The sequence below is a fragment of the Rhipicephalus sanguineus genome, chromosome 9, assembly GCF_013339695.2.
Source record: "Rhipicephalus sanguineus isolate Rsan-2018 chromosome 9, BIME_Rsan_1.4, whole genome shotgun sequence".
Taxonomy (NCBI): Eukaryota; Metazoa; Arthropoda; class Arachnida; order Ixodida; family Ixodidae; genus Rhipicephalus; species Rhipicephalus sanguineus.
This window is the reverse complement of record NC_051184.2, coordinates 147,397,705-147,422,255: the sequence shown is the minus strand read 5'-3', so window position 1 is coordinate 147,422,255 and position 24,551 is coordinate 147,397,705. Positions and strand designations below refer to the sequence as shown.

At 45.1% G+C, this 24,551-nt stretch overlaps 1 protein-coding gene and 1 long non-coding RNA gene across 2 annotated transcripts in view; one reads left to right on the top strand and one right to left on the bottom strand.

The window, feature by feature from the left end:
* LOC125759995 (adhesion G protein-coupled receptor B2-like) overlaps positions 1–24,551 on the bottom strand; it is a 120,167-nt gene that overhangs the window by 22,025 nt on the left and 73,591 nt on the right. The gene's annotated exons all lie outside the window — the stretch shown is intronic.
* Positions 1,293–3,271, top strand: LOC119403992 (uncharacterized). The gene is made up of 2 exons (XR_005186117.2): positions 1,293–1,520; positions 3,127–3,271. It is a non-coding gene; the product is annotated as an uncharacterized LOC119403992 (long non-coding RNA).

Here is a 24,551-nt window from a genome sequence, read left to right as displayed (position 1 = left end):
CATCTTCTTAAGATAGTGGGAAACTATATGAACGTATTGTACAACCTCTGGTCTAAGGGTCTTCCGGTGAACCTTCGCAGTTGCACATCCTGTTCCACGTTTCAATTTTTAGTGGAGGGTTTCAGGAAGAGCAGTCAAGACTGAGTTTGGGAACCCTGCAGCCGAAAGCATATTTGGTTCTCAAAATTGGGCACCATTTGATGTGGGCACGATTTTTTAGAGCAGATTCCAGGCACACCAAAGCTGTAGCTCTCTTATTTGTCTTAAAATGTGCTGAATCAAAGGGAAGCAATCCCTTCTTAGCCCTCGGGTAGTAGCCCCAGCAAGCATGTCCTTTGCAGGATCTCTTAAGGTCTAAAAACCGTAAAACCGAACATTCTCGAAGTTCATGGGTAAAATGCAACCCAAGTACTTGTGAGCTAAAAACATGAAACTTCACCTACTGTACAGGGGTAGGTGAAGTTGGTAGTTGCTGCATGAGTACAGAGCACCAACTCATCTGAGAGAGTTGCTATGCAGTTGCCACCTACTACGTAATTGCATGTACAGAAACAATTGTGTTGAATAAGCGATAGATAAATAAGATTTGTTTGATTTTTTTTTATATATAAATGCAGTGTGCCTGAAATTTTAAACCAGGTGTTAGTATAGGGATTCTAACAGAATGTTGACCATTGTCACAGGGATCTCTTGGAGGCAGATAAAGTTATGCAAACATAATAGCAGTCCTATATGCACTCTTGCTTTATGAATTACTTTGGTAAATAAATGTGCTTTCTGTGTATACCTGTATGTACTTCCAGGAGCTGCTGCACTGTGTGCCATTTATTCAGGCCTGCGTTGAGTACTAGCATTGAGAAGTGAATGTTTGCGCACACTTAGACACCATTGTGTGTTTCAATGGTTACATGTCTATGCACAGAGTCAGTGTTCCTACAACTAGTATATCAATAAATGGACAAGTTCAGTTGCCCGCAAAGTAAGCGCATTGCAGACCATTTTGCCACATGCCTTGTGGAAAGTTATCAAGTCTCACAGAGCGAATTATTACGGTTACCTACTTAGCGTTATGTTTTTATTTTATCTACTGCGCGGCCTTTGCTGCGGTTCTGCATTCAATTTTGGCGGCTGCTGCCGATGATGATACTGACGATGCAACCAAAGAACTCTCCTTCGCAGGCTGCACGCGTCGTGATCCCATGCCGCAATAATGAATAAAGTTATAACGTAAAAAAGCCAAGGAGAAATAATATAGAACTCGAGTGGTATGATTGTTCAGGCTGCTGCAGTGCATTGTTCTGGCAGCGCTTTTGCAAAGCACCATCTACTTCCGTGGAAGGGAAAGCGTCATGGCGGCTTCCTGTTTCGTCGCGCAAGGTTTTTCAATACGGACTCTCAACAAACTTTCGCGATTCTTATACGTCGAACGCATCCTCCCTCGTGAAAAATCTGGACTGAAGTGACCGCATTGATGAAGACAAACATCTATAGCTCGGAACTTTGCCTCGTTTCGCCCATGGGTAAGTTGTGAACCATTCAGCTGATGCCGGCGTTTCTGCAGCTTACGACGCATGCACAGCGGTTCGAAATGCTAACGCAAAGGCTTGTGTACGCTATTCTAAAACTGCCTATTTTATTAGCTCGGTACGCTTTGTTGCTGTTGTGCTACATATCCTCACGCGATCTACTAATTGTTAACGGTTTTCTAACGATATGATGTCTGGCTAGTCGCGAGTGACTGCTTTCGTGACTGATTTGCAACGGCAGTATCTCTCGCAAGCGAACGTTGGTAGCGCAAAAAATTAAGCAAAATACGTCGCATCCAAACTACTTTTTCGCCGTTATAACAGACAGGACAAAGAATGGAGCAAACCACCGAAAAAATCGCAGGTGCGTGTCGCCGTAAAAAGAAAGACAAAGGAAAACTTTTGGCTGGGACTGAACGCTATGCTCATTTGCCAGCGTTCGTGCATCTGGCTCTAAAGTCCGCTGTTCATGGAAAAGCGCAGGCTGTTAATAAAAATGGAGAGGCGGAGATAAGTGTCTCAGAGCTGTGTCTTCGTAATAAATTAAATGGACCCCAGTTTCCTTTTTAACACCGTTTATTAACAGTAACTTATCTTGTACATACTGCAGTCGGTGAAAGTGGCAGGAAGGGCAAAATTGAAACAAAAGGACATGTATTGGCAAATGAATAAAGCAAGCACAATTTGCACGTTTTTTAGTTAGCCAAGTACACACAAAAGTATGCCACTATTAACAAGACTACCATGTTCTGGAAAGGCACAAAAAGCAGTGCTTTCTGTTCACTATTGAAAGTGAATAAAACAGGAGACCACCGTTTTAAGATTAATAAAATGGTGCTTTAGACAGGAGGAAGTGAAGATTACGAACGTTCTTGTACTTCGTCTTAAGCACCATGTTATTCTCTTTCATAATGCTCCAAACAATCCAATAAGCATACTGGCGACACTCACTGGTGGTGTTATGATTGCGATGGGCATTATTTGAATAATATTGGCCCCTTTTGGACCATTTTTAGCCTATAGCTATGTTTCCTGAAATACGTGCCCTCACACTGTGCATGCAATAGAGCTGCTGTACAGTGCTTACAGATTGAAATCCAGCATGAAAACTGTTAGTATTGCAATTGGTGTGCACAATACTTCACAATAACTACATCATGCAGTTACAGGTCTGGCTGCTGAAGGTTACGTCGGCTGTGATGTTAGTGTTCTAGTCGAAATTACGCCGATGTGACACAAAATCGAGACAATGGAAACAAAATTATATGATTTTTTAGCCCTAAATTGTCGAATTTCAATTCATGAGAACTTTACTGCGTAAATTCAGGAAAATGCGATATATCATACCACCATCTGAAAGCTATTTCGGTTATTCACAGGATGTGGTGTGTTCTGTAAATAACCAAAATTATTATCTGCAATCTCATGTATGTGCTATTACAGCATTGAAATTTTAATTCTTGAATGCTAGCTCATACTTCATGCAAATTATTCACACACAAAATATTAGGAAGAACGAGAATTATGATTGTTACCAGCATTTACACAGTGTTTGCCATGACACAGATGTCTGTTACAATCAAGGCTTCTTTTGCCGCAGGTTGCAAAGGAAAAAGGGTGTAAAAGGTGGCAATGAATCCGCACATGAAGCTGGCTCACAAGCTAAGCCTCCGCTAAAGAGGTCCACTAAGCAAGCATTTTAAATATTGCTAATAAAACATTTTGTTCTGTCTTCATCTACCTAACATTTGGTCATGTTTGGTGTTCCTTTAATTTTCCTGTATCATAAAAGTGCAGCAGGCCATGGACAGAATTCAGATCATCTCCCAAACGCATTGCATTGTGATAGCCGCTGCATAACTCTGCACTTGCTTATTTTTCATGCTCGCAAGTAGAATAGCTTGTGAAACTAATGAATGACACTACTGTATACAGTCATGGACAAAACCATGCAAGACCTTTGGTAGGCACTACTGGTCTGCTGACTTAAAGACTTTGTCACTTTCTTCAGCAATTATGCCAAGCAGTTTCAAGCTGTTATTTTCTCATGTGTTTAGATTTATTCTGTAATCTTTAATAGACCTGCATAGCTACACATGGCGGAGGTTTACTGGGAGTCACAAAATCTAGAGGTTTGCAGGCATGGAATGGAACCAGCTCATGCACAATGTGGCAAATTGGATGTGGTGAATGATGTAGCAGGCAGCTCCTGAATTATTTTTGAGTTTCTCGTGTTTCATAACCTCCTACAAATGCATGGTGCTCGTGCAGTTATGCATTTCAACCCCATCATAATGGAGCGGCTGTGTGTGGTCAGTGCCGTACCCAGCAATTTTTTTCCGGGGTGGTTTTGTCTAGAGCGGCTAACTTTGGCAAATGGTGATCATCGCTATAAAGGCGTGTGGATATTTTAGTATCACCTGAAAATTAAAGCACGAGAATATTGGGGTGGGGGGTGGAATCTGAACGACCTCAACCTACTTCACTAGTTGCAGCCCGAGCTGAGGCCAACATTCAATCAGTTGTCCTCGTGTATAAGAGCACAACACCACAGCCTTTTAAGGTAGATCACCACCATGGGTCGGTAAAAATATTGGAACTCGCTCGGACTCACTCAAGAAAAAATTTTGTACCGAGAACTCACTCGGACTCACCAACAATTGCTCAGCCGGACTCACTCAGCCTCACGGCTTGATGAGAGTCTGAGTGAGCCGACTCATGAGTCCACTGGCATAAAATTAGCTTTTCCGATCATAGTGTGAATGCTCTTTAATGCCAATTTAATAGAACTAGCAGACCAGAAACCCAAGGAAAGTATAGGGGATGTTATTTGTAGTATATATAGCGTAAAATCTGAAGAAAAGGAATTGAAGTGTCTAACAAAGAAAAAACGAACCCTTGAAATTCTCCTTCTTTCGTTCTTTAATGCCAATATCACACATAATAGGTGCTCTACGATACGCCTCTTGATCCTGTGCCATCACATATGAGTTATGAGTGGTTCCAATCCAGGTAAGGACGTTTTTATGAAATATGCGACTCACACGAGATATTTCTAACATTTCTATCAAAAAAGTCCCAGAAAAAGTTCGCGCGAGGAAGTCTTGGCACCCCCCTCCCCTAACTCGTGCCTCGGATCAAGAAACATTGAGATGGCGCATGAATGCTAGTGCATTGAGATATGTGTGAATAGATCTGAATGTAAACATAAGCTGATATAAGGCTGATAATAATGCATATAAGTGAGTGGATAGGACCTGAGGTCAGCAATTAAAGGTGGAACTCACTCAAGAAATATATTTTGCGCTGAGGGCTCACTAGGACTCAGACAAGCCAAAATATTACTCACCTAGACTTACTCAAACTTGCGACTCGATCTGAGTGAGTCGACTCATGAGTGAGTTTGCCGACGTATGATAACCATCTTCAAAAACACATTTTAAAAAATAATTTAGGGGAGGTCACGGGATCGAATCCCGGCCGCAGCGGCTGCATTTTCGAAGGAGGCGAAAATGCCGAGGCCCGTGTACTTAGATTTAGGTGCACATTAAAGAACCTCAGGTGGTCGAAAGTTCCGGAGCCCTCCACTACAGCGTCCCTCATAATCATAAGGTCATTTTGGGATGTCAAACCCCAGATAAAATAAAAATAATAATTTGGGGGGGGGGGGGGATGTTGCATTTGCACGCTCCCTGTCTATTCAAGAATATTTTAGCAAAAAAAATTATAGTATTTAAGCTGTTAGAAAAGTTATGATCAACTTTTGAACCCCTCCTAGGCAGCACATCGGAAACTGAAACTGAAAGTTACTGTTTCTTGCAGGGTGCTGCGGCACTGTGTTGTTTACGTTGTTTGCAGTTGTGTGTTTTTTCGTACACCATTTAGAGTTCTCAAATACATTGAATGACTTTAAGGAGAAACCTATAGTGCTGCATAAAATATCCCGCAGTATAGGATGAATATGAAGAGTCAACACAAGTTCAGGAATGAATGCACCAAGCGTGGATTTGCTGAAGAGCTCATAAACTTGAGTCAGCTGGAGATGCAGATTTTGCAAGAAAAAAAAATGCACACATCAGCTTGCTCAAAAGGAGATTGTACCACTTCAAAGAAGGGCTCAAGCTATGAGCCCTGGCAAACAGGACGCCGGACATTGATTTAGGAATTCTTACAAACGTTCATTAGAGTCCACATGAGCCCAGACCTTGAAAATGGCTGCTTCTTCCCGGTGGACGGAGCTCATGAGCTAACTGCCATGCAAATTTTCTTGTTCTTGTAGAATAAGTGTGGGAAATTCAACATATTCCTGGACGTGCAATGGTGTCACGGCCGCAGTTCTAGCGGGTACAGTCTTTGTATGACCCTTGCTGTCGCAAAGCCATCTTGTCATTTTATCTTGTACAAGCAAACGTGAACATCATCTCCTTCGTAAACTTAAATCACCCTTGAGAGTAGCCACACTTGATGTGGAAAGTTTTGCAGCATGGACAAGTACATCGCCCTCAACTTTCTTCATACCCCCTTTGTAGAAGAAGTGCGCTGATCTCACTAGGAGTAAGTACTCTTCGGTCATGATTTATAAGTTTTCTTTCGGGCACCTTCTGTACTGATATCTCCGGATGGTCTCCTTATGCTATGTCTCAGTTTCATCGATGCTGCCTTGTGGTATCACTGTGCACCTTCGGCCAATTAACAGATCAGCCAGTGTTGAAGTGCATGGTTCGCCGTCTTCTGCGTCAATGAATGCGAATCAAGTTATCAAATTGACAACAGCTTCAACTTTTGTGATCACCATCATAAGTTCTTCATAATCAAGGCAGCCTCTTCGGAGAATTCTGCAAAGTGGTGTCTTCACAGTTCTTACCAGCCAATCCCACCATGGAGCGTTTCGCACATAAACTTCCATTTGATGCCTTTACTAGGTTTGTGCAAATATTCGAGCACTTTGAAAATTACAGTAACGAATTCGCTTCGTTTTGAATATAAATTACTGGAAATTTAAAAGTATCCGAAATGAACGAATAGGTGTATAATGATTAGGGACGGGATTTTAGGCAAATGCCTGTTTTGTTCCTTGTGCCCTATCGTGCCACTTTGACCATGAATTAGAGATTAAGGAGGGCTTTTATAGTCTTTTTATAGTGTTTTTATAGTGCCTATAAATGCCTTTTTTTTCCAAATGTGCGCTTTTATGAACACGATTTAAGCTCAAGTTTCACTTTCGAAGGCAGTTTGAGACTGTTATTCATGGTATCGGCCACATTGACAGTTCGGAACTCTATGGGATTCAACAGAGATTTCTAGTTCAACCAACTTCTGGAAAGCAACCGCTAGCAGCAGTAAAATACGATGCGCCAGCCAGCATACGCCGCTTTGTCGTCGATGCTTGTTCCCGAACAATTTTTTTTTTATGTGGCATGTAATAAACCCTTGGCAAATTTTGAGGTGGGCTCTATCTACTACTTCCGCAGGGCCGACTTGTAGATGGCCGTGAATCATGGTGTCGTACGTCTGCGGAAGACCCTTTTTGCTAGACAAGTGGCTCGAAGGTTTCTTTTGTCTGGTAGTGGCAGTTTCCTTGCTATCACAGAGTTCAGACCCAGTTTTTCAGGGCAATAACACTTTGCATCTGCCTTCCAGTAGTTCTATCGTTTCCTTGAAGTGTTGCATAGTTGAGCAGCAGTATCAGATATGGCTCCACCTTCTTGTTGCCAAGATGATCGATTAACTCTTCATCAACCTCTACTTGAATTAACATGCATACCATGGCTCCTAAGTCAACAGCCTTTGATGACGAGTGTATGGTGTTCCCTTGGAATGTCCATGTAAACTTTAGAGATCATGGCAGCGAGTTTTTCCTCGCTTTTTATATGTGTAAATTTCACTTGTTCATCATTTCCCACATCTGGTCCCAGCCAGTCAGCACACTTATTCAGCTTTCTTTCTCAATCAATGCATGGAGCAGCTCATCAGCAATGTTGTGTCCAGTTTTTTTAATGCCGCGATGAACGCTGAAGTTATCATGTTGGCCAAAAAAATCTTGGCAAATGTGGGGAATCTCGATGGCTCTCAGTGCGACTTCAACGTTAGAAAGTTGATGTCAGAGGTGAAGCGCGACAATGCGTAGTCTTTTTGGTGTGCAACTGCTGACATTCGCATAAGTGATGATTGCTACAATTATAGAGCTGAGACACTTCAACTTCAAACACCCTGAAAGAGCTTCAGTAACGAATGCATGTTTGCTTCTTCCATTGAACACGCCTCTGATTAAACGGCACAAATAGTCTGTCACTGCCCATGCATGCAAATTCTGTAGAGGCACACACGTGAAAGTGTTGCCTCTTGCATTGATCTTGGTTGTAGCTGTACATAGTCGTACTACTGCCATTGACATCTTCATATGCTCTTTGGCTTAGCTTATCTGGGTCGCGCATACTGGACGCACGCATGATGACCTCTGCAACCCAAGCATGAAATTCTACACCAGCAATCCCTTACACAGAAACCTAAATTTACTGGTGCATCGAAAGCACGGTATTATGGGTGGTAACAGCGCACACACTCACGGGACGGATAGAAGGGAACACAAACAAGCCAATTGCGCAGCGCTTGTTTGTGTTCCCTTCTATCCGTCCCGTGAGTGTGTGCGCTGTTACCGCCCATAATGTATCACCAACTAGCCCAACTTTCAGTCTTGCTTCAGCACGGTATGTTGGTGGAGAGAAGCTTCTTTGATAGAGGTACGTATCTACAGCACAACTCTGTCAAAGTGTGGAAGGCTGGGCCAGTTGGTATGGATCGATGTAAATTAGCAGCGCGGAAAGCAAGACGACGCACACAGGGAGAAGACATCAGACAGACCACATCTATTTTGTACAAACACAGAAGCCAGAAAGCACGTAAACTTGTTGAGGCCGCACACATTTCTAATCTGTCACAAGCACGTGTCAGTCAGGCGTCAGTGACACTACATGATAAGGAAATTTCATATCTTGGGATAACATGTGCCATGTGTGCTTTAGGTTTTGAGCGAGAGAAGAGCAAATTTTGTTTGCGCATGCACCGTTTGGTGGCGGGATGCATATGTGTTTTACTTCCGATTAAAGAAGCTTAGTTGAAAGTACAGCGCTTGTTCTTGTTTCTTCTCCTTGTGTGCGTCGTCTCGTTTTCCGCGCTGCTAATTTCCATGAACTCTGTCAAATGCTGTGGAAACTTGCTAAAGGTGCAGCCTGTAATAGGAGGGGTTTTTAAAGCTTGCTTATGAAGCACTGATGACGTTGGGATTGAGTTGTTGGCGCGACTACTCTTGTCTCTAGAATGAGCCACATCGTTGCATCGTTTCCGTTTCACCCAAAGTCATTATTTTCGAAGCCGGAATCCCTCTGGTTCCACAGAGACAAAGTGAAGGAGATGCTCTAGTTCTGTGACATGCTGAACGTTGTACGTGAAACTTTCAAGTTGTGTTGCGCGAGATCTGTGATAAGCTGCAACAGTGTCGTGTGGCAATGCCCTCAACAAAACGTTGCATAGCATATTGATAAGAAAGATGACTTGCTAATGCCTAGCACCTTGACACCCCTCGTGGGAATTGGCACTTGGTCGTACAACCTGCAGTGTTTTGCCACTTTGTTAGATGAACGTACTGGAGTAAATTCAACAGGCTGGTGAATTTGACTTATTGAATGTTTCTTTATTACACGGACAGTCGGTTAAAATCCTTAAAGCTGTTTTTCTCAAAACATTTTTTTGCATCCTACGGTTTAGGCAAGCAGTGATAATTTACTTTCAAGTATTTTCACATAAAACTTTCTGTACATTCAAACAGATTGACCAAAAACGATCGATAATTTTTTTGTACTAAGGGCAATTGTGTGCAAAATAAAACTGCTAGGTATCAACTTTATCAGTCTTTAATAACACAGCTTAGCTGAGAGATGTGGTGATTTAGATGTACTGGATATTGTGCTCATTATGTACTTGGCAAGTCGAATTTCACCTACACATCCTTTGATGCATTTTGGTTTATATAAAATTATTTTTTACATTTTTTTGCAAGTTTTAAAATATGCTAAAGTATACAACAGAAAAATGTGCAAATGTGACCATTAGCATTTTATCCCACTATCAACAAGTAAGAAATGCAAAAATGTTGGACTGGTCAATCCTAGTGTGGCTCATTCTGTCTTCAGCAAGAGTTCACAAACATTGCATTTGGGAGCATGACCTATTAATGCTTCAGAATCTAGCACAGGACCCAACACAAAGGCAGACTAAAATAACACGATTGCCAGTCTTGCTCAGTGTTTGTATTGCATCCTGCACTAGATGCTGCAATGGCACCTCCTTATTCAGACCTCCACAGTGGTTAAACCAACGGAATGCCCAGACACACAAAAATGGATAGATATGGTTAGTCTGGGTATATGTGTAAGTAGAACATCGGTGCTAAATATTGTAAATATTGCACTTAGATGAGTTATAACCACTACGGAAGGCTCCAGCACACGGTAAAAGAGAACACCAGCACATTTCAATAAAATTATCTATTTGTAAATAACTTGCTTTGAAGCACCGTAAACGAAGTACTAGTACTGCGCCGCAATAATTTAGGGCTTTTAGGCAAGCATTAATGTTGCTGGTCAAAGTTGCAATATTCCAGAGCAAGAAGATAGAAGTGCCAAGGCCGCGCAACTGCCTCGGTCCTTTTACTAATTCAACCTTTGAGAAAAAAAACTGCAATGGTTAACTGTGACAACGCAAGAAGCCTTAGCTGAGATTTCACACCCGACAAGATGTACTGTCAGAGTATGCAAACAAGATGTGCTGAAGAAGTACGGTGCGCACATGCAACCATGAGCGCAGGATATTTCATGAACGGCGCAAGCTTCCACTCCTAGTGCAATGCTCACCGGCGTACACACACAACACTGCTGTACCCGAGTGCTCCTCACGCCGCCAGCGATTCAAAAGTGCTCGTGTGACACCTGTCTCTGCTGCACGGTCCAAAGTAATCCGTAACAAATACCGCCACTCAAATTGCAACCATACTGCAATCAGTCCTGATCGCACTTAAAAGCGACCACACAGCAGCAAGAACCCGTCGTCAGTGCGCATTCAACACTACCACTTGCACGAAACAGCCAACACTCACGTATCATCACATTCGCAGGCGGCGCTAATATTACAAAAATACAAACTGGCGCACAACTACGGCGCAGAACACTGTACAGCGCAGCCATGGCGTTTACAATCATTACAATCGCTCCCCGCTCCAGCCACTGCTAGGGACTAAAATGGCTAGGGACGTTCGCGCATTTTAGTGCCTAGGCCACGCGCGGTCGTCAAAAAAACCCCTAGCTCTGCGCTGTTCATAATAGTTCGTGCCGTGACGCGCCGCGGCGTTGCAGTCGCCGGCTGGAGTTGGTCGGGATTGTAAAAGCGCTTCCGCGCGCTTCCCGAGCGCGGAAAGCCCACGGGTCCGGCGCAGTAGCGGCGCGGCGCGGGAGTTCACGGCAAAAGGCCCACGCGGGAGCCGGCGCTTTGGACACTCCCCCTATTCTAGGTCACTCTAGTGGAACTCTCGGGGCATCGGACGACAGTTTTCGCTCTTCGGGGCAAGCTTTGTGTGAGCCGGGTTAGAGTAGGCTTAGGGGGGATTTTCGTTGCTAGCGTCGGCAGCGTGCTTTCTTGAGAGCGAGGAGATCGGTTGATGTGGTGTGTTTGAACTCGTCGGCACGCTAAGAGTATTTTCTGTTCGCAAGTGGTTGATTTTTATTTTTAAGAATGTCATCGAGTTGTCGGTACGAGAGTCACGTGGTCCGCATCCTGGGAGAGCGGGGCACGTGGTTTGTAGGCAAGCCTGAAGCGAGTCGCGGCTTGTGTAGCCGGGTGGCCGGGGCCACAGGCGTCGTTGCTGCTGCTGGTATTGCGGCTCGACGCCGGGGCGTCGTGACACCGTCCGGGACGGTGGGCGCCGATCGCTGGATAAGCTGCTGTGTGCAGCGAGCGCGTAGGGCCACCTAAAAGAGCTGATGTCTCCTCGCGGTTGCCTCTTCTGTGCCTGTGCGGAGTGCTTGTTGGATGCCGGTTGTTGTTGAGCGACTCGTTAGGCCTAAGGCTCTGCGGAGCTGCCTGTCGCACGTTGGACACAACCCGTTGGATCGTGGCGTTGAGGTGTTGCACTCTGCTTCCCTCATTTAATTTAGCTTGCGTTGCACAAATTAAAAAAAAGGAACCGTTGTTCACTTGAATTTGTCGTCTCAGTCACCGCCGATGTCTTTGCGAGCCGTACTGAACATCGTACCACGTGGGCGCGTGCTCCCGTAGCTCCCTTCCCTTTGTCCTACTGCACCGTTCTGTCGAATGTTTCAGTGTACGCAGCGGGATTGACGTAACCCGCGGCTGGCTGTCTTCTGCACATCGCCGTCGCCGCTGGCCAGAAATGCGGTCGAGACATGTCGAGCAGTGGACATGCCTGTGACCTGCGCAGCTGCCTTCAAACTGGAGCACTCGTGAGTGCTGCCCGCAACCGGAAGACGTGTCGGCGCCAGCGACGCTCTCTCGCGCCGACGGCCACGTTACCTTTGCGGTTCCGGGACTAAGGTCAAGTCGTCGAGCCAGTGCAGCGGTGTCGACCAGCGGCGATATCTCTCAGAGCCCACATGTTAGAATAGTCTAGGTGGAGCGACGGCGCATAGGAAAGAGGAGCAATCCGGGACCTATTTTCTTTCTTGCCGAAAGGCGCGGCACGCGCCTGACATAGGCCGCCTGGCTATGTCCGGAGCAACCCTGACGCTTCCAAGATTCTGTGTTTTAGCGTGTTTAACGATATCGCAAGGCCCTGTGAGGATTGTGCGGTTGTGTAATATCATTAACGTAAGTTAAATATAAACACTTAGTTGTGTTTTATAGGGGTGTGCGAATATTCGAGTTTCGAATTCGAATCGATAGTACCTAATCGAATAATTCGATTCGACTTTCGAATAGCTAGCATTCGAAGTTTCGAATAATTTGACAGGACGAATATCTAAAACGCGACAAAGGCGAACGGTGCAACTTGGTTAGGGTGGGGCGGCTAAAACTAGCGCCAACGTCGCCGTTCGTTTAACTTTCACCGACACCATGGTTCAAAAGCGAGCGCATGTTGATCTTAAAGTAGATTATGTCATTTCCGCACGTATAAAAACACACGAGAAAACTGTCAATCCTTCGCAACGTCGCTCCCGAAACGAAGGCACGGACGTCTTGCGCAGTCCGGTCGCATATGCCGCAAGCGCCGTAAAACGACCTGACTTTGGCCTGCGAAACCCTCGGTTATTGGCTTTGCATATAAAAATTTGTTCACGCTGGGCAGCCGCCACTGCCGCACCGCAACACATGTTCAGAAACTCCCATCGTTCCGGCGCGCAGTTAAAACGCTGCTGTGAACGGGTGCCCGAAGAGTTTTGGGCCCGGAGCACCCATGGCGATGAAGCACAAACCGTTGTCAGATGAGCCGTATTGCGCGACCATAGGGAAAGAAAACTAGCTACCATACCCGCCTCTGTTGGGAGGTTAGAAGTGGCGCTGCTAACTGGAATGGTAGATCTTCTATCAACATGCTTGCGCGCCCATATAGCTGAAACAAAAGCCATGATGATGATGATCAAAACTTTATTTCTCCCAAAAGAGGGGACCGACCCAGAGATCGGTTACGCTGCTTAGAGGAGGTCAGCGGGAATGCCTTGGGACGCCGCGGCCTCCAATGCGCGTGAGATTACCCGGCGTTGCTGTGCCGAGTCGGTGGTACGCAGAAGGGACTCCCACGTATCTTCTGTGTGTGAAGCGTCAGCGTACTGTGGGCACGTCCACGCCATGTGTATGAGGGTGGTTGACTGTGAGCAGTATCTGCAGTGTGGTGTCACGAGGTGTGGGTATACCTCGCTATAAAAAAGCCACTCCCGAGCTGCGTAATGAAGCTGTCACCACACCGTAGCGTCACTGATTTTTTCTTTGTCTTGCCATAACTGGCGGTACACATTTTGCGTAAATATACTATTCGATTCGATATTCGATATGTTTGGCCACTATTCGGCACTATTCGATTCGAGATGAAATTTCACTATTCGCACACCCCTAGCACTGTTTTATGATTGACGGTACGGCGTATGCGGCACCATGAAGCTCATAAACACAAGGGTAGCGATGCGGGCTTGTTGGTCTGTCATGGTTCTTGGATGTGGGCGCGAAAAGACAAGGACGAAGGGAGGAAGACACACACACTGGCGCTACTGACAACAAAAAACGTTTATTTTCAATCACCAAGCCTACTTATATACCTTTTTTTGCACACGACATTCACGTGACAACTATCATATAATATGAAAAACCAGCAATACAATCAACAACATGACAGGTTGTTGACAGGCCAACTACAACAGACTGTTGTAGTTGGCAAGAACAAGTCCGAAATCACTAGATTAGTAATCGAAGCTGAACAGATAGACTATTTTGGCGAAAGTTGTGTTAGCGAAACGTCACTATCTTTGAGCAAAAAGGAATTAGACTACCTGCGCATGTGTTAAGCTCTGTCTGGTTGCCGGTGATGCCGAAGCGGTCAATTTGGTCATAGGAGGTTTTCAACCCTGTCATGTTGTTGATTGTATTGCTGGTTTTTCATATTATATGCTAGTGGTCACTTGAATGTCGTGTGCAAAAAAAGGTATAAAGTAGGAGTGGTGAATGAAATTAAACGTTTTTTGTTGTCAGTAGCGCCAGTGTGTGTGTGTTCTTCCCTTCGTCCGTGTCTTTTCGCGCCCACATCCAAGTATCATAAACACAACCTTGGGCTCATAATGAAGGGACAAGAAGGGAGGACGAATTATGAACCCTTCATTATGAACCTTCAATATGAATCCAAACACCCATCTGTGATTCTACCACCTTCGGCCTCGGCAACACCGTGACTTGGACTGTCGAGCCCGCATCTTGTTTACAGTAGTAAATATGCGGTTGCATGACGTGTGTTGAATTCACCCTTCATTTGGCCTCGCAAGGTCAATACGATGTATTTGTGGTCAGTACTTGGTCAGTATCCTGTAAAGAGCAAGTATCATGGGCAATGCGCACTATATGCCCCCCACTCGGCAATGAAAGGAATCCGTGTGAAAATAGCAGATACTCTGCGCAGGGACATTTGAAGCGCACTTGAGAGAGCCCAGCTGCGATAAAATGGCAAATCAAACTTTGATCATCATCATCATCAGCCTGTCTACGCCCACTGCAGGGCAAAGGCCTCTCCCATGTTCCGCCAATCAACCCGCTCCTGTGCTTTCTGCTGCCACGTTATACCGGGAAACTTCTTAATCTCATCTACCCACCTAATTTTCTGTCTCCCCTTCACGCGTTTGCCATCTCTTGGAATCCAGTCAGTTACCCTTAATGACCACCGGTTATCCTACCGACGTGCTGCGTGCCCGGCCCATATCCATTTCTTCTTCTTGATTTCAACTATGATGTCCTTAACCCACGTTTGTTTTCTGACCCACTCTGCTCTCTTCCTGTCTCTTAAGGTTACACCTATCATTTTCCTTTCCATCGCTCGCTGCGTCGTCCTCAATTTAAGTTGAACCCTCTTTGTAAGTCTCCAGGTTTCTGCTCCGTAGGTAAGTACCGGTAAGATGCAGCTGTTATATACCTTCCTCTTGAGGGATAGTGGTAGATTACCATTCATGATTTGATAATGCTTGCCGAATGAGCCCCAACCCATCCTTATTCTTCTAGTTATTTCACTCTCATGGTTCGGCTCCGCGGTTACTACCTGTCCTAAGTAGACGTACTCCTTTACAACTTCCAGTGTCTCGCCACCTATCGCAAAGCGCTGTTCTCTGCCAAGATTGTTCCACATTACTTTAGTTTTATGCATATTAATTTTCAGACCTACTCTTCTACTTTCCGTATCCAGTTCAGTAATCATGAGCTGTAATTCGTCTCCCACGTTACTCATCAATGCAATGTCATCAGCGAATCGTAGGTTACTGAGATACTCTCCATTAACTCTTATCCCTAACTCTTCCCAATCTAGGGCCCTGAAAACTTCCTGTAAACATGCGGTGAATAACATTGGAGAGATCGTGTCTCCCTGCCGTACGCCCTTCTTTATTGGGATTCTGTCGCTTTCTTTATGGAGGACTATAGTGGCTGTGGATCCGCTGTAGATTTCTTCCATTATGTTTATATAGGCTTCGTCGATGCCTTGATTCCGCAGTGCCTGCATGACTGCTGATGTCTCCACCGTATCAAATGCCTTCTCGTAATCTATGAAGGCTATGTATAGGGGTTGGTTGTATTCCGCGCATTTCTCTATCACCTGACTGATAGTATGAATATGGTCTATTGTTGAGAATCCTGTACGAAATCCTGCCTGGTCCCTTGGTTGATTGAACTCTAATATCGTATAAATTCTGTTAGCAATTACTTTTGTAAATAGCTTGTAGACAACGGACAGTAAGCTTATGGGCCTGTAATTTTTCAGGTTCTTGACGTCCCCTTTCTTATGGATCAAGACGATGTTGGCATTCTTCCAAGATTCTGGTATCCTCCCCGTCGAGAGGCACTTCGTATACAGTGTGGCCAGTTTCTCTAACATAATCTCTCCATCGTCTTTCAACAGGTCTGATGTTACCTGATCCTCACCAGCTGCATTGCCTCTTTGCATTCCCTTTAGGGCTTTCTTTACTTCTTCTGTCAATACTGGTGGATGTCAGATTCCTCTGCGCTATTACTCTTTCTTACGTTATCATCCTGAATGTCTCGGCTGCTGTACAGATCTCTGCAGAACTCCTCCGCTACCTCAACTATTCTATCCATATTGTTTGTGACCTTGCCTTCCTTGTCCCTTAATGCATACATCTGATTTTTGCCTATGCGCAGTTTTGTCTTCATAGCTTTGAGGCTTCTTCCGTTCTTTAGAGCATGCTCAATTATCTCCATATTATACTTTCTTATGTCGGCTACTTTACGCCTATTGATTAACTTCGAAAGCTCCGCCAGCTCTATTTTGTCTGTTGCATTTGAGGCTTTCATAGCTTGACGTTTCTTAATGAGGTTTTTCGTCTCTTGGGACAGCTTACCAGTGTCCTGTCTAACGACTGTACCCCCGACTTCCACTGCACACTCCTTGATGATACTAGTCAGGTTATCATTTATTGCGTCAACGCTAAGGTCGGTTTCCTCGGTTAAAGCCGCGTACCTATTCTGAAGAGAAACTCTGAATTCCTGTACTTTCCCTCTCAGAGCTAGTTCATTATTCGGCTTCTTGCGTATCAGTTTCTGCCGTTCCTTCCTCACGTCTAGTTGAATTCTAGATCTTACCATTCTATGGTCACTGCATCGGATCTTGTTAACTACTTCCACATCCTGTACAATGCCCGGGTGATCTTTGATCGAAATGTAGCAAAAGTATCATGTGTTTAGCAGCACTTCGCATATGAGATCAAGTGGCCCTGCGCTTATTTGCTAATTCTGTAAATATTTGCGAGAAGGCGAGCGTCTTAATGGAATGGAATGGAATAACTTTATTTAGGTCCGTGAACGTGACGCACAGCTCCCACGTTGGGAAATACGGGATATAGTCTTCCAAAGCAACGTGGAGCGGCGCCGCTGTTTTTATCGCAACTGGGGGCATCCACGGCCACAACACTGCCGCCACCGCTTCCACGCACGCGCGGATTGCATCTGTGGTGCGTCACGATGTAACTATTGCTGACTAGCAGTGCTCTGTGCCGAATGAGGAGAGCATGCGCGCACGTGTCCTTGCCGCCGCCGCTGGCAAATCCGGCGACAAACCACCGTCGAGTGTGCACGTGTGCTTAAGAAAGGCAAGGATCAGGCAACGCGAGAAATTATAGAATTAAAGAAAATGTGTCAGTGTTGCGTCGCTATATAGCTTTGTCCCGTGAAGAGCTTGACTATCTGAAAGGAAATCTTGCGCATGTAAGGTGGTAACACGCGGGGATGCAGGTATAAGAAGTCAATAATAATAATAATAATAATATCTGGGGTTTAACGTCCCAAAACTACCATATGATTATGAGAGACGCCGTAGTGGAGGGCTCGGGAAATTTCGACCACCTGGGGTTCTTTAACGTGCACCTAAATCTAAGTACACGGGCCTCGAACATTTTCGCCTCCATCGAAAATGCAGCCACCGCGGCCGGGATTCGATCCCGCGACCTTCGGTTCAGCAGTCGAGCGCCATAACCACTAGACCACCGTGACGGGGCTATAAGAAGGCACCTCGGAGTGTGATAGTGCGCATGCGCTCATGTCCGATGGTTTTTTGGCTTTTTTATGTTGTCTTGCAGTAATAAATCAGTTGATGTCTAGCGCCCATCCTATGTGTGTTCCTTACTTGTGTCTGCGTCTTGTTTTGCAGCGAAAGCTGTTATGAGATCAAAACACGGGCCGTTTTTGGCGCCGTAGTTGTCCGCCGCCGGTGTCCGTAACCACTATCGCTCGAAATAAGAAAAAAAAACTAAAAAATTTCCACGATGGAACGAGGTTCGAACCTGGGCCCTCTGCGTGGGAGCCCAGTGTCCTACCTCAGAGCCACGCCGGTGCTTGAAACTGCTTTGCAAAAAGACCCTATACCGGCTTCATGTCGGGCAGGAACCACATCAACATATGTAATGTAGCGTGGTAGAAGAGTAAAACAACCACGCTTCACACAACGCGAATTCTGTAACCAGGCGTCACACAATGCGAATTGTGCAACGAGTAGGTCGTTGAATGCTTCCAACCCATTACAAAGGGCTCTGCCATAATTCTTCATCGTCATCAGCCACAGCATCAACAAAGTGCACATGATGCCTTACAGTTGTTTAGCAGGTACCACGGTTCTCCGCAGAATGACGAAAAATTGCGTAGTGGCTGCTTCTCTACTTCACAAAAATTATGATGATGTATAGCGTAGTGGATTCCTCGCAAGTGCACTTCTATTGGTTGCCAAGGAGGCCCATAAGGCTCCCATGATCACTTCCTCAGGGTCTCAATAAAGTTAATTCCCTCTCTCTATCTCTTTCCCACGTTAGCGTATGTTATAAAGCGTGGTGGGAGAGTGACATAACGACCGGGCGTCACACAATGCCAATTAAGTAACTAGTGGGTCCTTTAAAGCTTGCAACCCATTACAAAAGCTCAGTCGTAATTCTCCATCCTCATCAGCCATCGCATCAAGAAACTCTCATAATGCCTTACAGATGGTACCTCGCTTCTCCGCTGAATGACGAGTAATGTCGTGGTGGGTGCTTCTCAACCTCACAAAAAAATATAATTTGTGGCGTAGTGGATACGTTGCTAGTGTATTGTGTTCCCTACTGAAACGTTCCGTATGCCATTCCAATAATTCCGTATGTTAACGTAAGAATTTTACAGAAATATACGGAAAACTTATGGATTCAGTATGGAAACATATGGAATTATTGGAATCGCTTCCGAAACGTTTCAGTAGGGTTAGTAGCGAGAAGAGAGTTTATAACGGGCTCTAGAAATGCCGCTCTTCGAGCTTTCGCTGTGACTGTGCTGCGCTTTCCGCGCAGGCCTGGCGTTAGTTTTTTTTTTTTTGCGCTACGAATATGATTACAAGTGATTCAAACCAACTAGCCCGCATCTCCGCCTTGACGCCGTCGAGGGCAGCGTCTGCCCCCAGTGACGCATAGCTCAACCGCGCGAGCGTCGCGCCCGAACGTGAGCTCGGCTTCCCTATTCGCCTTGCGCGCCATCGATGGCGGCGCTGTGGACGGCGCTCCGGTTAAGCTCCGGTTAAAAAAAAAGGATAACATTCGTTCGATGTCCTTTACGCAGTAGCCACCACGCTCTGCAAACACAATGTTTGACATTTTCTGCTTTTGTTCTAATAAAAATGATGCAAAATGTTTTTTCATAATATCATTCTGCAGTCCTTTGAGAACATTTTGGGGGACTTTGAACAAAATTGAGATTGGGGTGTTTTTATTATAGATTTTCGAATTGAGGAGCACTTTTCTCTTTTTGGTGTTTCCAGCATGAAAATTTACTACTTTGAAAATTATTAGAGAAATACAAATGCAGAGGTTCATTATTCACATAAAGGCCTATTCATACTGCAAATATGAACAAGCTAAGATGTTCACAGAAGTAGACATGGCGTCCCAAATTTGACTGATTTTCAAAAACGCAGCGTTTTTCGTGAATTTTTAAAAATACATAATTTGGTCAGAATTCTACGAAATGGTAAGAGCTATTTCCTCTTTACTTCTACTTCCGCTATATAGCTTCAGTAGCTGCCAGCATGACTGCGAATTTACGAAAACGCACTCTTCGTAAAATGGTCGCCGTGAAGCGGCCACACTTGTCGAATTTTCCTGCGTTGAAAAAAATTTTTATTTGAAAACGAGCTGCGATTTCGTGCTGTGCAGTCATATGTGCACAACATACAAAATTATCAGGAAAATCGGAAACATCAAATATACACCGTTTTTTGATCTTTCGTGGAATCGACCTTTAGTGTTTGAAGCGAGATCGTGTTGCCTTAGAACGCGTAGTTATAAAGCGAGATTCAGTAAAGAAGAAGAACAATGCACATGCTGCGGGGAAGATCAGGAAACGGCGGAGCATGTTCTGATTGAATGTGGAGACATCCACTCAGATGTACGCTTTGGCACGAGCCTACATGACGCCTGGGGTTTTCGAGACGACAATTGAAAGCTGAACACACCTGCGATTGAAATTACATACGGTTAGAGTATTGGAGGCAGAAAATGAGAGAGAAGGGCAAAAATAAATATTGGGGAAAAAAATAAGGACATTCTGCCGTAAAGGGCAGAGAACTGGCCTGAGAATTGAGTTTTTTTTCTGTAGTAAGATAGATTTAATTGAAGTAGAGACACTAGGCCAACACTAAGAAAAAGAAGAATAAAGGGATTTTTTTTTGTCGAGCCTGGTGGCACACTTGTCACCGGCCCTTTATAAAGGGGACGCATATCATCCATCCATCGGGGATGAGAAGGCCGGGATTTGGCTTTTGTCGTCTGCTAGGCTCTGGCTAGAACACATAGGCGTATCTACCGGGGGGCGCTTGACCCCCCCCCCCCCCCACTGAGAAATGTTAGGGGGGCGGAGCCTCCCCACATTCGACAGTGGTCATTCTCGGCTGCAGACTGGGAAACTAACAAGTCAGAGACAAAATTTTGCTTCAACGGAGCGACGACGTAATTATGTAATAAAATTTGTCCTACGATTCAGCTGTGACGACTGTCCTCCGTGTGTCATGACTACGCAGTGTAGGCTCTGTGCTGTGCGGGCTGCCTATTCCACACTTTCGCGTCTTGCGCTCGAGCATTGCAGAGGAGGCTATCGCTCGGCTGGGGCTCTATAACATTACAGCAATATGTCATGATTTTATTTTGTTCTGCCTGGCCTGAAATTTACGTGATCGGCAACGCAAATACCGGTGGGAACCAGTAAACGTTTTATAGCCCGATCAAACGCTCTCTTTTTACAGGAAATTTAGTTTCTTTGAAAACGATTAGCATCGCCACTGCTCCGTGTCCAAGCTGCTGCGAGTTGATGAGTGTGCAGAAGTGTCGAGTATTTTAGTTGTGCCTAGCCAGGAGACCTAAAAAAAGCTTTAGTCTCCGATTAGCTTGATTCACCTTGCTTATCATATGGTATCCTGCAGCCGTCGCGGCGGCTTTTGACAAGGCTGTGGAGTCGAGCATACTGAGAAGCCCAGCTTTCAACTTTGCCCCGTAACTTGATCTACCTCACCAGAAAGATGATCAGCTTCTATGGTTTTCTGGGCTAAGAAGGCTGCCCTCCTGCAAAGGATGATGTCTGTTCCTAATAATGTTTATTTCTCTCTCTACCTCTCTGTCAGCAAGGATGAGTTCGCAGAAAGTTGTATGCGCGCAAGAGCAGTTCAGCATCGTTATATACTACTACGGAAAGTATCTATTATACACATATGAATCCATCTCGCCCGCTGCTATAAGTAGCCGCTGCCGATTTGATTGGCGAGCAGTCTTCTTGAATTACGTTCAGAAAGAGACACTGTGTGGCTACTCCGAAAAAAAAAATTGTTCAGCACAGTAATGCGCTGCCTATTCTGCAGACTTCATTTTAACACCGCGAGTTTTCGCATACTCGTGAGGTCGCCTAAGAAGGAGGCGATTTTATGGCACACCGAAAATGTTTGACGAATAGGAAAGAACCAATGCCCAATAATACCCCATATTGAAAATAGGTTTATTATGCATTAGTGACACTTCATTGTTCCTTTCGCAGGCAGAGAGCACGTTCTTGCATCGCAGGTTGTGATTAAGATGGTATACGATTGTTGTTTTGCGCGTGTCTGTACCTATGTATTGCATTGCACAAAACGTTATCTGTTCGATGTTTGTCTCGCTTTCTGCGCATGCGTTTGCATATATATATATATACTACAGCAGTAAATCTGGAATAAACAGTCGAAAGTTTGTGCTCCCCTTAACCCTCCCCTTGTGTTTTCTTTGCGCGAAATAGCCACATCCGTGGCTTCTGAAAGAACATGAACCGACCAGCCCAACTACGTGTGCTTCTGGACGTCATGTTTGGCCGTCATGATGAACCGGCAGTGCAACCATACACGGACATAGGAAAGAAAGCACACAACAGAGTGCTGTGTTTCGTGTACCCTTCCTCTGTCCGTGTGTGGTTGTGTTGCTGGTTCATCATGAAGGACAACCAACTAGCCCAAGATTCAGTCTTGTTAGACATGTTTTTGCCTGCCATTTTTTGTGTCAACAAGCTGTCCTACTCTTGTAGAACTTGCGTTGTACCGTGACAATATTCTCTATATTTTCTCTCATGGCTCTGCATCTCATTGTTCTGCTCAGTGTGTAGCTGCGCAGCAGCATAACATGTTCCTTCATTCACTTAATGCACTAAATACTGGCATGGTTACTCGAAGAATTGGCACAAAATGTAACAACAATTAGCGTTGCCAGATAAAACACCTAAATGCCACAGTTCTACAGTAATGAGTGAAGGGAAGGCCGTGGAGCAGAGAATGGAAATAAGGGACCCATGCATACATAATTAAGTGCCAGGCTGGCACAGTGATGGATTTGGACACAATGCCTTACTGCAAAGATATGTCTCAACACTGCAAGGGAAAGGTCATGTTTTGAAATGATGCCAGAAAAAGAACAAATACATTTCAGGTCTCAACATTTAGTGAAGGACAAATCTAGTACTATATGCGAATACCCTTCATGTGGCACGATGTCTGACAGATGGTGTGCCGTGGTAACTGCCATGGAAGTGGGCTGCATGTAAAGGATAATATCGAAGAATTGATCGCTCGGCAAGTTGGTAATCCATGACCACAAAGAACTGCGCGAAATAAACTGGCACAAGGAAGACGCTTGTCCGTGCGTCTCCTTGTGCCAGTTTATTTCGCGCAGTTCTTCGTAAAAAAGAATAATAGCTGCACATTTAGACGTGTATGTCTGCATGCTTATGTGAGCGCTATATGAGCTGCTAATTCTGAAAAAAAGCTGCAACACTTGCGCTTCAACTACTACAGACTGTTCTTGTGCTAAGGATGTTGCATGACAGCTGATATTTAAATAAAGGTGCACGTAAAGCTACATGGTATGGAACAGGGGCTAGCGGGGGGGGGGGGGTTGGAGGGGTTCAATCTCCCCCCCCCGAAAATGATCAGTTTTGTTTGCGAATATATACACACAGACATGCAAACGCATGCACAAACACACATAAAGCATCTTTGACTCCCCCCCCCACCCCGAAAAAAATTTCTGGCTACGCCCCTGGTATCGAACATGAGGAGGTTGACTGGGACACGTAAAGCTCAACATTTATGGGTGTGCTATTAGTGTGAAAGCGTGCTTTTATTGAGTATAAGAATTGTTCCTCTATATCTACTGTTTAGTATTATGCGTTTACATGTCGTGTACTATGATCCGAATCAAGGAGGCTGCTACTGACTACAAATTTTTAAGACAGGTGAACATTTATTCCTAGCAGTGAAGATTACTGCCCGAGTTAAGCCACCTTTAGCATTTTGCTAGTTTATTCATTAAAGCGTCGTTAAGCTGAAAGCATACTCGACTGGATGACGTGGAGTGAAGTAATACTGGCCTTTGTCGCTCCGATCACATCTCGTAGCCAAGGAAAGAATCACTTTCACTCGTCGACAACGGGTGGAATACGAAAACAACCTTGAACATGCCATGTTCCCCAACACAGGGCCTCCACCAAATCGCTCTTCGGCGCTGATATGCGGTCAACTGAGACATGTTGTAGAGCTTAACGTTCATGAAACTTCAAGGTGCAAAACAAGTGCATATTTAATTTGGGGTTGTTATTTAGATTTAACAGCGCCCATTAAATATTAGAATGTTTCATGTTAATCTTTGCATTATTCAGTATAATTCTTCACATGATCCTTCTGAATCGTTCAGGCCACTTCTGACTTATGAAGAAAAAAGTCACAGTTTCGCCGCAAGGGCGAAGCAATGAATGCGATAGCAAGAAACTAATGCTATACGAAGTGAGGGTCGCCAATGGATACTCTCAGTTTGAACAGCACTCCTGTTGCAAAGGCGGCCGAAGCAGCGAAGGCAACTAGCGTGCTTCAAGTGTCAAGCTGTGACACTTGATAGTTCGCGCTCATCTTCTGTTTGTTCGTTTAGCGGCGTCCCTTGAGCCCGAGTGACTTCCGTACGCTCCGTAACATGAGCGCGGACATCACGGTGAAAGCGTGAAACATCCCTCTTCCCCTCAGCACGAGAAAACCGCGCGAGCAGACAGCGGAAGGGCAAGGCTCTCCCTGCGCAAACATAAGAAGAAACGAGCGAGCTCGCCGACGCGCTCCTCGCGCCATCTCGCTGGTAATGAAGAAACGCTTATAAGCGCCTGCCGTCACCGAGTCCGTCCAGCGCTAAAGGTGTGTATATAACGCTCGCCGTTAGCTACGTGAAGGATCTGCGTTTCGTGGCGTAGTGG